The 12,982-nt window shown below is 39.2% G+C and overlaps 1 non-coding gene across 1 annotated transcript; it reads right to left on the reverse strand.

The window, feature by feature from the left end:
• Positions 1-12,571: 12,571 nt before the first annotated feature.
• On the reverse strand, positions 12,572-12,674 carry LOC113910607. Its single transcript, XR_003516119.1, has one exon. It is a non-coding gene; the product is annotated as a U6 spliceosomal RNA (small nuclear RNA).
• Positions 12,675-12,982: the final 308 nt, after the last annotated feature.

A 12,982-nucleotide genomic window follows, 5' to 3' on the forward strand; every position in this document is an offset into this window, starting at 1 on the left:
AAACAGAAACTCTCCTTTGAGGGGTGCCTGGCTGGCTCAGCCAGAAGAGCATGTGATTCTTTATATGCAGGTCATGAGTTCCAGCCCCACATTGGGTGTAGAGATTACTTTAAAAAGAAGAAGAAGAAGAAGAAGAAGAAGAAGAAGAAGAAGAAACTCTCCTTTGTCTTAGCTAGGATCCCTACACTAGCTTATTCATAACTGGTTTATGCTTGGCCCATCTATGAGACCTGTACTCTTCAATTCTGTAGCCCCACTGGCCCCATGTGGCTATTTAAACTTAAATTAATTAAAATTAAATAAAACGTAACATTCACTTCCTCAGTCACAATTGCCACATTTCAAACAATGAGGCCACATGAGGATAGGTTTACCATATTTGAGTATCTCAGATATAGAGTATTCTTGTCATTTGAGAAAGTTCTATTGGACAGTGATGCTCTATCACCTTATGAATTTTCAGATCCTGTCAGGCTGAAACCCATCTTTTTTCCTACATCTTTTCCAGGTCAAAATACAGAGAAAGAGAGAATGAAAGAGAAAAAAGAGAGAAAAAAATCTGATTGTTCCAGTTCAACATTTTAAGCCAGATCATGCCAAATTTTCATTGACTAGCATGAAAAAGGCAGATAACCCAACCCAAAAAATGGCCAAAAATCTTAAATAGGCACTACACATACACACATACAAATCCCATATCCAAATGGTCAATGAGCATGTGCACATGTGAAATTCTGAAATTTCAAAGTGATCATGTGAAACTGAGCATGCGAAAAGGTGCTCAAACTAATTAGTCATCAGGAAAATGCAAGTAAAGACCACCGTGGGATACTACGACACACCCATTAGATTGGTTAAAATTAAAAGGACTAACTATATTACTGATTGGCAACTAAATCATACAGTGCCAGTAAGAGGATCAATTTGAATAACTGCTTTGGAAAACTCTTTATTAGTGTCTGCTGAATGTGAACGTACACATAGGTATATTATAGCTCAGCAGTTCACTCCTAGGAATAAACCCAACAGGACTGTGTATATGTGTTCACCAAAAGACACATATTTGAATGTTAATGGCTATTCTATTATAGCCCAGGGTGGCCAGGCCATATTTGAGATATACTAAAAATATTGTTGGTTGGTCTGAAATTCAAATTTTTAACTGGGAAGTCTATAGTTTTACTTGTTGAATCTGGCAACCTCATCATAGCCCCAAACTAGAAATAGCACAGTTGTTTTTGCAAAGTAGAATGGATAGATAGATTGTGGCACAGGCACATAATTAATACTATATAGCAGAAGGTGGCAAACTTCTTCTGTAATGGGCCATGTGATCTCTGTTATAACTACTCAACTCTGCCATTGTAGCATGAAAGCAGCCAAGATGTAAAGAAATGCGCACAGCTCTGGCCCAATAAAATTTTATTTACAAAATCAACAACTGGCCTGTGAGCCATAATTTGGCAACTCCTGGTATCTGGCAATGAGAGTGACTAAGGCATGTCTACTTGTAAAAATATGGATGAGTCTTCACAAAAACAACATTAAGCAAAAGAGTATATATTGTATATATTTACCTAAAACTAAAAAATAGGTTAAAAATAATAATGGCATTAAAAGATAGAAGAGTAGTTACCTTTAGGGGATAGTTACATGAAGGAGAGCTCTAGGGTGCTAGCATTGCTCAAATTTTTTGTCTGGGAGCTGGTTACATGGGTATTTCACTTTGAAAATTCATCATACTGTACATTTACAATTTGTGTGCTTTTATGTATGTGCATTATGTGAAAATGAAATAGTTATATAAATTTAAAGCTAGGCCAGATTATCTCAAGATCATGCCCATAAGAATTATTTTACGAATTCTTATACCCAAGGGTTTTTTTTCTAATTATAACAGGAATTCATGTTGTTTTATAGAGAATTTAGAAAATACTGCTACTTAAGGCAATAAAATCACCCTTAAGTTTACAAACCAGAGAGAAATATTAACAGTTCTTCTCCTGCCCTCCTCTTTCAAACCTGGATCATTTTATTTTATAATTAGCTTATCTTATTTGAAAATAAATCTTGGGAATTTTCTATGTCAGTACATTTTTTTACATCTGCATTTTAATGGCTACATAATAAAATACTGTGTCAAGATAACCATCCTTTATTTCGTCAGTCATCTATTGTGCAATAAGTCACTTCCAATTTTTTGGTATTAAAAATAACTGATGTACTTCCTACTTCAATTTTTGTGCCCATCCACGAGTATGTCTTTAGAAGTAGAAATACAATGTGTATGCTTTTGATATGTATTGCCAAATTTCCTAGATACTTGTTTTTATTATTTGTGGATGTTACAGTTGATGTTTCCTATTAGCCCAGGTCTGGTATTCGCTGAGAGAACTGAATCATGTCCTGAAGGAACTTAAACTGGTAGAGATGAATTCTAATCATGTCAGTGGGGTAGCTGAAGGAACTTTCAGATAGGAATGAATGTCTGAGGGAAAAGGAAGCACCTTCTGTTGACCATAGTTATCTGGCCCTTGAGGATATGCTGGATGTGTTCATTTGCTAGAGACACATAACAAAGTACCACAGACTGGGTGGCTTAAATAACAAAAATTTATTGTGTCACAGTTCTGTCGGCTATTAGTCCAAAATCAAGGTGTGGGCCGATGGTTCCTTCTAAGCGCTGTGAGGGAAGATCTGTTCCAGGCCTCTCTCCTTGGCTTGCAGTTGGCTGTTCATTCCCTATGTCCCTTCACATAGTCTTCCCTCCATGTGTGTCTGTCTCTGTGTCCAAATTTCCCCTTTTTATAAAGACTCCAGTCATATTGGATTAGGGCCCACCTTAATGACCTCTCTTTAGCTTGATTATCTCTGTAAAATCCCTATTTCCAAATAAGGTCACACCCTAAGGTACTGGGGGTTAGGATTTCAGCAAAAGTATTTGGTGGTGGGGTGGGACAAAATTCAACCGAGAACACAAGGTGAACCCAAACGAGAAAATTGGCTTTGTTGATCTCAGCACTGTTACACACCAGCATGTTACAGTCACATACATTTAAAGAAGTTGAACATCTGATTAGGAAATAAAGATAGGATCTAAAAACTGAAGATAGCAACCTGAAACTTATCAAGAATAACAAACAGAAAATGCCAAGTACTTTCTGCATCGCGTGGCCTTCTTAATGCTGTTTCTGGTTTGGAAGGCTGAAGTCTTGCCTCCAGGTACACAGTCCTGTCACTCTGGATCAGGAATTCTCATGTGAAGACTCTACTGACCTTCCATTGGTAAAAATTCCCTGGCCATGCATTTTAGATAAACCATCCCAAGTTAGCTCTCAAAATATCCCCTACTGAGTATGTCACATAATTTTCATATTCTTTTTCTCTTTAAACATCCAATCTCTGCATGGGCTCTTTAACCCCAAAATGGTCAGTCTCCATGTGGCAAAACCTTATCTACACGTAGAAGTTGGGCTGGGTGCTCTGTGGAGGGAAAGAATTCTGCTTACTTTTTCTGTAACTTTCCTCGGGAATTATCCTGGCAGATATAATCTCCTTTGTAGCTGAAATAATACAGCATGTAGGATTTATATAAGAGCCTTGTTTCACAGCAGGTTATGCTAGCACTTCGACACTGGATTTGGAGATTAGGGGCGACTTTAGTCCTGTATTACATGAGAACCTTGTGATGTGGAATTTCTCATGGAAAGCCACACATATGCCATACAATATGTCATGGCATATTATCTTTGTGAGAGTGTTTTCTTTTCACCAAACTGTGATTGTAACCTTTTCTCTTGGGTTGTCTGTGCCCTCTCCCTGTGTCTCAAGCTCCTAAAATAATATTTTGGGTTGTCAGAAGACTAACCACCCAGCTAAAGTGGAAAAGGAGATATTGAAATGCTTTATTCTGGCTTTGCTTTCCTGAAAGTGACAGGTTTTCTTCTCTGGGATTTATGTTATTGTTTTAGGAAATTATACTCATTTAAATCTAAACATAGTTAGAGCAAGTAAAACATAACCCCGTTACTTTTCACTCACGTGTAACAGTGATTCTGAATAGCAGGGTCGTCCCCCTCTTGACTTACACAAGAAAGTGAACTATGCTGGAAGCTATACCACCTCTGGCTACGAGCCCCCTAGAATTTGCAAGTTGAAGAGTTTTGAGTAAGGTCAATGCTAGGATGGGAAACTCTAAAGAAAACCCAGATGTCTCAGATGAATATATGATTTTAAATGTGTTTGATTGTGGAGCGCCTGGGTGGCTCAGTCAGTTAAGCAGCTGGCTTCTGCCCAGGTCATGATCCCAGGATCCTGGGATCGAGCCCCATGTCAGGCTCCCTGCTCAGCGGGAAGCCTGCTTCTCCCTCTCCCACCACCCCTGCTTGTGTTCCCTCTCTCTCTGTCTTTCTCTGTCAAATAAATAAATAAAAATCTTTAAAATTAAAAAAAAAATGTGTTTGATTGTATCCCTAAAACTCTGGTGGCAAATCCCTTCAGCTATCATCTTGAGAAGCCTTTTCACGATACATACCCCTGCTTAAAATGTATAGGTGAAGAGTCCCCTCCCTGCTCAAGGTAGAGCTGCATCTGTGGCACGCCAAAGCCCCATGGCACTGCCTCAGAAAAACCCATTGTTAGATTTCAGGGATTTTGTGAGCCAGTTGATTTTGTTTTGTTTTGCTTTTTGAGAGAGATAACACATGAAGGGGGGTGTGTGTGGAGAGAATCTCAAGCAGATTCTGAGCGTGGAATCTGACCCGAGGCTGGATCTCATGACCCTGAAATCATGATCTGAGCTGAAATCAAGAGTCCAATGCTTGACTGACTGAGCCATCCAGGGGCCCCTGTGAGCCAGTTGTTAAACACCGTTAGTATTAAAAACTTAATCATATAAACTTATAGTTAAATAAGTTATATTAAAAACAAAGGTGATAAATACTCAGAACTCATCACATGTTCATTGTTACTACATTTTACTGTTATCTATGATCTTGAGATTCCACCTGAAACTGAATGGTGCAAATACTACATCATGGTATACTGCAGTACATCCCTCCTCAACTGCACTCTGGTCAATCCAGTCAGGGACATCACATTGGTAGCTAGAATTCAATCATGGTGGGAAGGGGTACATCATGCAAACCTGCAAATGCTACAAATTAGAGCTTTCCCTGCAGACCCAGTTGTTAGCTATTTACCGGCACCCTCCATCTCCTGCATTTATAATAAAAGAGAACAACCCTCCTCAAAATGCTGTGCAATGCTCTGTATTTTTCTCTTGTGTCTTCATTCTGCTATTGAGTTCCAGAAATGAAGTACATGTCATTTTACTCAACTTGGGCAGAAGTGTGGCATCAGATCCTGAGCTGAGAAAAGACCAGTTCCTTACTGGGTGCAGGGAGCTGAGCATTTTCCCTCAAATAGGAAAGAGAAACATGGTGATAGGCTTGGGGTGGGGGGTGGGGGGAGTGGTTTTGAACCAGGAAGAGAGGAAGTCAGCCTGGTAGGTATCATCAGATGGAATGCAGAGAGAATTCTGGAAAAACCCCGCTAGTACTGAGGCTGCAGCAGCTTAGAACAGGGCCCCACATGCCGTTCTTAAAAACATTTTCACCAGTCTGCAGAATAATGATAAAAATGAGCTTAAAAAGATAATGTGGTTTTTTTATGAAATGAATTTTTTCATTAAAAATTACTTTTTTATTAAGGGATCATAGATTAATCATCTCGAGTATAAAAATAACTTTATCAGAAGCATGAGGCTATTATCCAAACTATATATATGGGTAGTTTATTCTTAAGAATTATTTTGTCCCGGGCGCCTGGGTGGCTCAGTTGGTTAAGCGACTGCCTTCAGCTCGGGTCGTGATCCTGGAGACTAGGGATCGAGTCCCACCTCAGGCTCCCTGCTCAGCGAGGAGCCTGCTTCTTCCTCTGACCCTCCCCCCTCTCATGTGCTCTCTCTCTCTCTCTCTCTCTCTCTCTCTCTCATTCTCACTCTCTCAAAATAAATAAATAAATCTTTAAAAAAAAGAATTATTTTGTCCCCAGAGTTCATTTTGTGCCCATTTCACCCGCTTGCAGTAGAGAATACTTTAAAAAAAAAAAACCAAAAAACAAGAAAACAAAAAACAACTAATGTTTTAAATGGTGATCAGGTTCCCAGGCTAGACCAAAAAAGCAAACACACCACAGAATAGTCACAGCATTAATCGTGCAAAGTCTGGTGGGGAAAGGGGACGGTCTTCGCAGGAATACAGAGGGCGGAAGAGAGGAAAGAGCATTCCTTTTCCTTCTCCTGAGCCAGTGGATGGCGCCCTAGGAGGATCTGAACCAGGTGGAGCGTGTCTTCATCCATGTCCTTACCTCACTTTGGGCCCTGCTCTCTCCGTAGCTGGTGCCCTTCTCATCAGACTTGCATTTCCTCACGGCACTCAGTGTTCTTCCCCACGGTACCTTCCAAGGTCTGTCTGAATTCCGAAGGTGCTCCAAGTCCAGCAGATTACTTGCCCTCTCCTCTCCTCAGTCAGAGCCCCTCCATCTATTTTTCCAACACAGCTGGTCTCAGGTGTCATTGAACAAGTTCATACAAAGGTGTGAATGGCTGATAGCTCCTAATTTTCTAGAATCATTTTAATTTTTAGAAATGAATCTTGCAAACAGGTTATTTCTAGTTGTCACTAGGTTGCAACATTTAAAAACCAACAAACAGGGGCACCTGGGTGGCTCAGTCATGAAGTGTCTGCCTTCGGCTCAGGTCATGATCCCAGAGTCCCAGGACCGAGCCGCGCATCGGGCTCCCTGCTCAGCAGGAAGCCTGCTTCTCCCTCTCCCACTCCCCCTGCTTGTGTTCCCTCTCTCGCTGTGTCTCTCTCTGTCAAATAAATAAATAAAATCTTCAGGGAAAAAAAATCAAAAACAAAAAACCAACAAACAATATGAAAACAAAGAGTAGGCGTTGTGGGGGGGGCGGGGGAGAGTATTGGAGCAGTAGGGAATGGGGCAGGTCCCACAGAAACACTGCAAGTGAGTTGCTTAATCCTTTAAAATGTGTTTGTGATTTTCACAAACTCCTCCCTTTGACCCACAGATTTTCCTGAACTGGCCAAAGTCGGATTTTAGTTAATCCTTGTTTTGGTAATTGCCCACTGGTACAAGCAGCCGCAGAATAACAAATGTTTTAAGATTAAACATTATAATCCTCTAAATTTTTCCAGATTCATATTTGAAAAGCTCCTCGTTTCCCATGAGGGGTTTTTATGGGAACTGTGGAGCTTTTAGCCATAGAAGGAGGATGGTGTGAGGTGAAGTGTGTGAGCAAACGTGTGTGCATGTGCACACACATTGTGTGCTGGAGTAGATGTATGTACACTTGCACAAGCTATTTATCAGTTCATAAGAAGAGCTCAATGTGTAATTAAACAAAGAGCTGCAATAGACTCTAGCTTTGCCCAGCTTAGGAGACATGTCTTAAGCTGCTCTAAAACCTAAACTCATGTCTAAAATCCCTTCTAGCCAGCTATTCCCTTTTCAGACCAAAGTCTTTCCTGCTTTGGTTACCGAATGCGTACTCTATGTACAATTCTAATCTCAGTGCTTCTTTTTTTCCTGGTTAAGTGTATACTTACTCCCCTATGCTTTACACAAAACAGGTGTCTTCTGGTGCTTGAATTGCCTTTTGATCTATTGTTCAGAGTTAACTAGAACTCTGTTATCATCTCTCAATCAGCTTTTACTCATTAGCAATAATGCTCATCAATTAGCTACGGTTGTTCATCTATAAACCTGAGTGCTAATGAACAACCACAAATGCTGATGAACACCCGTCAGGTGTGAAAAACAGAAGGGAGTTTGCACAGATGGTGATCACTGTGGGTCAAATCTTTATCTTGCATTCATCGTGGCTGAAGAGCCATGCAAAACACAGAAGGCACCGTGGCCTCTGACCTTGAAGAACTGAGAGATGAAAAAAATGAAAATAAGAGTTCATCTCTCATTTCACCACGAGGAACGTCACCAAAGAAAAGGAGCGAAATCTCAGCAATTGAGAGAAGTTCAGAGAGAGACGTTTTTGAAATGGAAGCTGAGCTTCAGTTTGGGCTAGGTTGAAAAGCAATAGAGTACCTATCTCCCACTTACCTTTTTGCTAGGCAGCACCTGCTCACTTTTTCGTTCTCAGGCACTGCTATCTGACAGAAATACAAGTCACATATATACTTTAAGGTGTTCTAGTAGCCACATTTTAAAAAAAAAGTATGAAAAAACAGGAGAAGAAAGCAATTGTAATAATATATTTTATTTAACAAAATATCTTTTCAACATGTAATCAAATAAAAATTAAGTAATTTACATTCTTTTTTTTACACTGTCTTCAAAATCTATGTGTTTTACACTTACAGCCCTTCTCAATTCATACCAGCCACATTGCAAGTGCTCAATAGCCACACGTGGCCAGTGATTACATAGGGAACAGTGGAGGTCTAGAACATTCTACCCTGGAGGGTGTTCCACATGCGCAAAAACTCACATTTACTGGGGAGGACACGTTTTGCTTTCCTGTTCTGTCTCCACATCCTACAGTTAGAAATTGGTTGGAAGAAGGAAAGGGATAGGGCAAATCATTTTTAGAGTTTTCTAAGGAATATTTAGCAAGTCTTGTTATCATCCTGAGGTACTTAGGGACTGAAGACGGTCCTTTGTCAAAAACAGACTTTTTTTGCAATGCATCAGAAGAATTCCCTGCATTCTGGGAAGTTTGATTTATGTCCTTACACGCTCATCACCTATGTGATAGGTCCGGCCCTGGCTCTCCGCACCATTCCTCTGTGCTTTAGATTGAGAGGAATTCCCTGACCCATACTCTCCAACCGGGGGCTCCCTAAAGATAATTCATTCTGAAAGCATTTCCTTCTGTCTCTGGTCATCTGTAAAATGCCAAGGTTCTGCCTCCTGAGGGAGTGTAACTGATAACAATAGCTTCTATCTCTCTGGTGTTGGGACTCTTCAAAGCAAGCTCAAAGACACGATCCTCACCTCAATTGTTAGGACTGGCCCTTTAATGAAGAATCCAGGTTTCTGAAAAATCCCAGTGATTCGGTGATTAGTGTCTGGCAAAGGTTTTTGAGTTTGAGAGTGCATAGGAAATCTTCCAGAGTGCTTATTTCTGCTGGTGCCCGGGCCTCTTGCCCCAAGGGTCAGGCCTTGGGTGGAGCTTTCCTTTTCAAGAGGCACTCCAGGTGATTCTGAGTCAGGGGGCTTGGCTCTCTATGGTGTAGAAATACTGGTGGCTACTGGAACCCAGGTTCCTATACATGGAATGCATTGCTGTGTCCTCAGTTGTCCCACCTTAGGAGGTAACACAATAAATCACTTGCATTTTCATTTGAAATTATGTTTCAAATCCTTTTTGCCCATCAGAGGGGTTCCCGTGGCAGCATGAAATTCTGGGTGTCTTTTTGGGAAAAGGAGCTGCTGGACAGTTGTGTGTGTGTGTTTTTTTCCCAGATAACAAAAGGGAGCACTAGAAACCAAATAAAAATCAAATATCCCCTAGGGCAATACTAGGTGTGCCACTGACTTATCTTTCTTCCCTATCCTTGCTAGATTCCTTTTCTTTTGTCAGCTTTCTTTATTTTAATTAATAAGGCTCTCTTAAGATAAGTGAGAAAATACAGATAAACTATAAGACACATTACCATAGATCCATCTTTCAGAAATGTTCATTTCTTTTTCACAAAATGGATTCCTAAGATTCTGTTTGCACCTGCCTTTTAAAAAAAAATTATTTATTTATTTATTTATTTATTTATTTATTCATTCATTCATTCATTCATCAGAGAGAGAGAGAGAGAGAGCACAAGCAGTGGGGAGGGGCAGAGGGAGAAGCAGGCTCCCTGCGGAGCAAAGAGCCGATACAGGCCCATCCCACAACACTGGGATCATGACCTGAGCCAAGGCAGACGCTTAACCGATGAGCCACCCAGGCGTCCCTGCACCTGCCTTTTGAAAAACTTTAATCTTATACTTCCCTGTAAACTTAAAAATGTCCTCATATTATTGTTGTTAATGATAGTTTCTTCTACCAAAGGAAAGGTATACCATACCTTTCTTCTACAGTATATCATAATTTTATCAACCCTCTATGTTGGAACTTTTAAGTTGTTTTTTTTTTAATAGACTTTATTTTTTTAGGGTAGTTTTAGGTTCATAGCAAAACCGAGAGCAATGTACAGAAATATCCCATATACCCTCTGCCCCCACACATGCACAGCCTCCCCATCATCCACATCCTTCATCAGAGCGGTACATTTGTTACGACTGGTGAACCTACCTTGACACATCGTTATCACCCAAAGTCCCAAGTTTACATTAGGATTCACACTTGGTGTCATCCGTGCTGTGGGTTTGAACACATATAACATGACATATATCCACTATTAAAATATCATACAATGTGGTTTCACTGCCCTCAAAATCCTCTGTGCTCCTCCTATTCATCCCTCCTTCCCCCAAACCCTAGCAGCCAGAATCATATACCATACAGCCTTTCAGACTTTTTTCTTTTTTCCTTTCCTTTCCTTTCCTTCCTTCCTTCCCTCCACCCTTCTTTCTTCTTCTCCTCCTTCCCCTCCTCCTCCTTCCTCTTCTTCTTCAACAAAACTATGGTAAAGATTCTTTATATACATCTCTTTTGGGGAAGAGCTTGAATTTTTAATAAATAAAACCTAAAAAGCAGAAACTAATACCCATTTCCCACTACCCAAAATTAATTGCTATTGAGGTTTCAAGACATTATTTCCCAGCTTTTCCATGTGTTTTTAAAGTATGCAAATATTTTTAAAGTATACAAATATTCTTCTTTAAAAAAAAGAGAGATGAGACTGTTCCAAGTAAAATGAAAACTCCCTTTGGCGACTGTCTTCTAAATTGGTCCCCTCCTTTCTCTGCAGAGGAAATAACTATGATGAGTTTGGTGCACACTGTAATCCATTTTTATACATAATATACATGCATCATATATGTATCAAAAACATTTAGTAGAATCTTATTTTTTTACATAAATAGTATTGTTCTGCATATATCATTCTGTAGTTTGCTTTTTCTTTCAGTAATCTTTTTGATAATCTGTTCCTATGTAGTTCTACAGAAATCTAACTCATTCCCTCATATTGCAGTGTTACTATCTCTTTTTTTTTTAAGATTTTATTTATTTATTTATTTGAGAGAGAGAGAGAGAGAGAGACCACATGGGGGGGAGGGTCAGAGGGAGAAGCAGACTCCCTGCTTAGCAGGCAGCCTGATTCGGGGCTTGACCCCTGGACTCCAGGATCATGACCTGAGCCCAAGGCAGTCACTTAACCAACTGAGCCACCCAGGCGCCCCTACAGTGTTACTATCTCTTATTTATCTGTTCCTTATGTATGGAAATTTAGGCTGCTCCTCTTTTTTGTGGGGGTTCTATCATGAATAGTAGGTGAACATGCATGTGCTTATTTCTCTCTCTTTGCAGATGTGTATCTTTTTCTCTAGGTTAGACACCAAAGGTAGAGTCACTGGGTCGGAGTAAGCATAGTATTTTTTTTTAATAGAGAGTGTCAAATTTGTCTTCCAAAGTGGGTATACCAACAATACACATCTGTATTTTCAGAACCTTGACAATGCTTGACTTTGGAAAAAATGTTAAGCTTTGACAGTGTCATGGATGAAATATAGCTTATTGTTTTCAGTCCACTTTCTCAGATTAGTAGTGTAGTTTAGCATCTTTTCAATATTTATTAAGTAAACATACACTTATGGACAATTATCTGATTATATTCTCAGGAAAAATTCCTATCTGATCAAAAACTGTATTTTAAGGCTTTCAGAAGATATTTTGAAATTTCCATCTAAAAATTTTGTAACTTTTGGGTGCCTGGGTGGCTCAGTTGGTTAAGCGACTGCCTTCGGCTCAGGTCATGATCCTGGAGTCCCAGGATCGAGTCCCACATCGGGCTCCCTGCTCAGCAGGGAGTCTGCTTCTCCCTCTGACTCTCCTCCCTCTCATGCTCTCTGTCTCTCATTCTCTCTCTCTCAAATAAATAAATAAAATCTTTAAAAAAATTTTTAAAAATTTTGTAACTTTTTATATTCTTATTGAAACCATGATAAAATATTCATTTTCCACACTCTCACAAAACTGTACTCCTCAATCTTTGCCAATCAGATAAGCAAAAAGTGTGCCTTGTTTTAATTTTTCATTTCTTTGATTATTGGCAACATTTTTTTAAAAAGTCATATCCACATTTTTAAAAATTCACATTCTTATTCATTCTCATTGTGAATTCTCATTCACATTTCTTCTTTTTTAGACTATGGTTTACGACTTTAGCCAACTTTTATATTGGGATATTCTTTTTCTTATCAACCGACTGTCATATAATTTACAAATTCTTCTCAGCCTGACATCTCTTTTAACTTTGTTTATGGTAATTTAGTTATATACACATATTTTTAAAATTTTAACTGTTTAAGTATTAACATATTTCCATTATATTTTCTGCCTTCTCTTTTATTTTTGAATTATTTTTTTAAAAACATGGAACATTTGACGAATTTGCATGTCCTCCCTGTGCAAGGACCATGCTAATCTTCTCTGTATTGTTCCAATTTTAGTATATGCTGCTGAAGCAAGCACTGCCTTCTCTTTTAAATAACTTATATTTCTTATCTCAAAATGCATGTGCATTATGAAAATTCACTAAAATACACATAAAAGAAGAAAGTAAAACCCATGTAATTTTACCACCTAGAGATAAGAATTTTTAATATTTTGAAGTATATCCCTCCAGACTATTTCTATGCATATCTACTACACGTAAATATTTTCCAGTAATTCTGCTGAGCATGTGACTCAGGAATAATGTTCTAGGCCAGTGGTTCTCCAACTTCGGCACACACCAGAATCACACTTGAAGAATCTTGTTAAAATACGGATTCCTGG

This window comes from Zalophus californianus, chromosome 6 (assembly GCF_009762305.2).
Source record: "Zalophus californianus isolate mZalCal1 chromosome 6, mZalCal1.pri.v2, whole genome shotgun sequence".
In the NCBI taxonomy this organism is placed as follows: Eukaryota; Metazoa; Chordata; class Mammalia; order Carnivora; family Otariidae; genus Zalophus; species Zalophus californianus.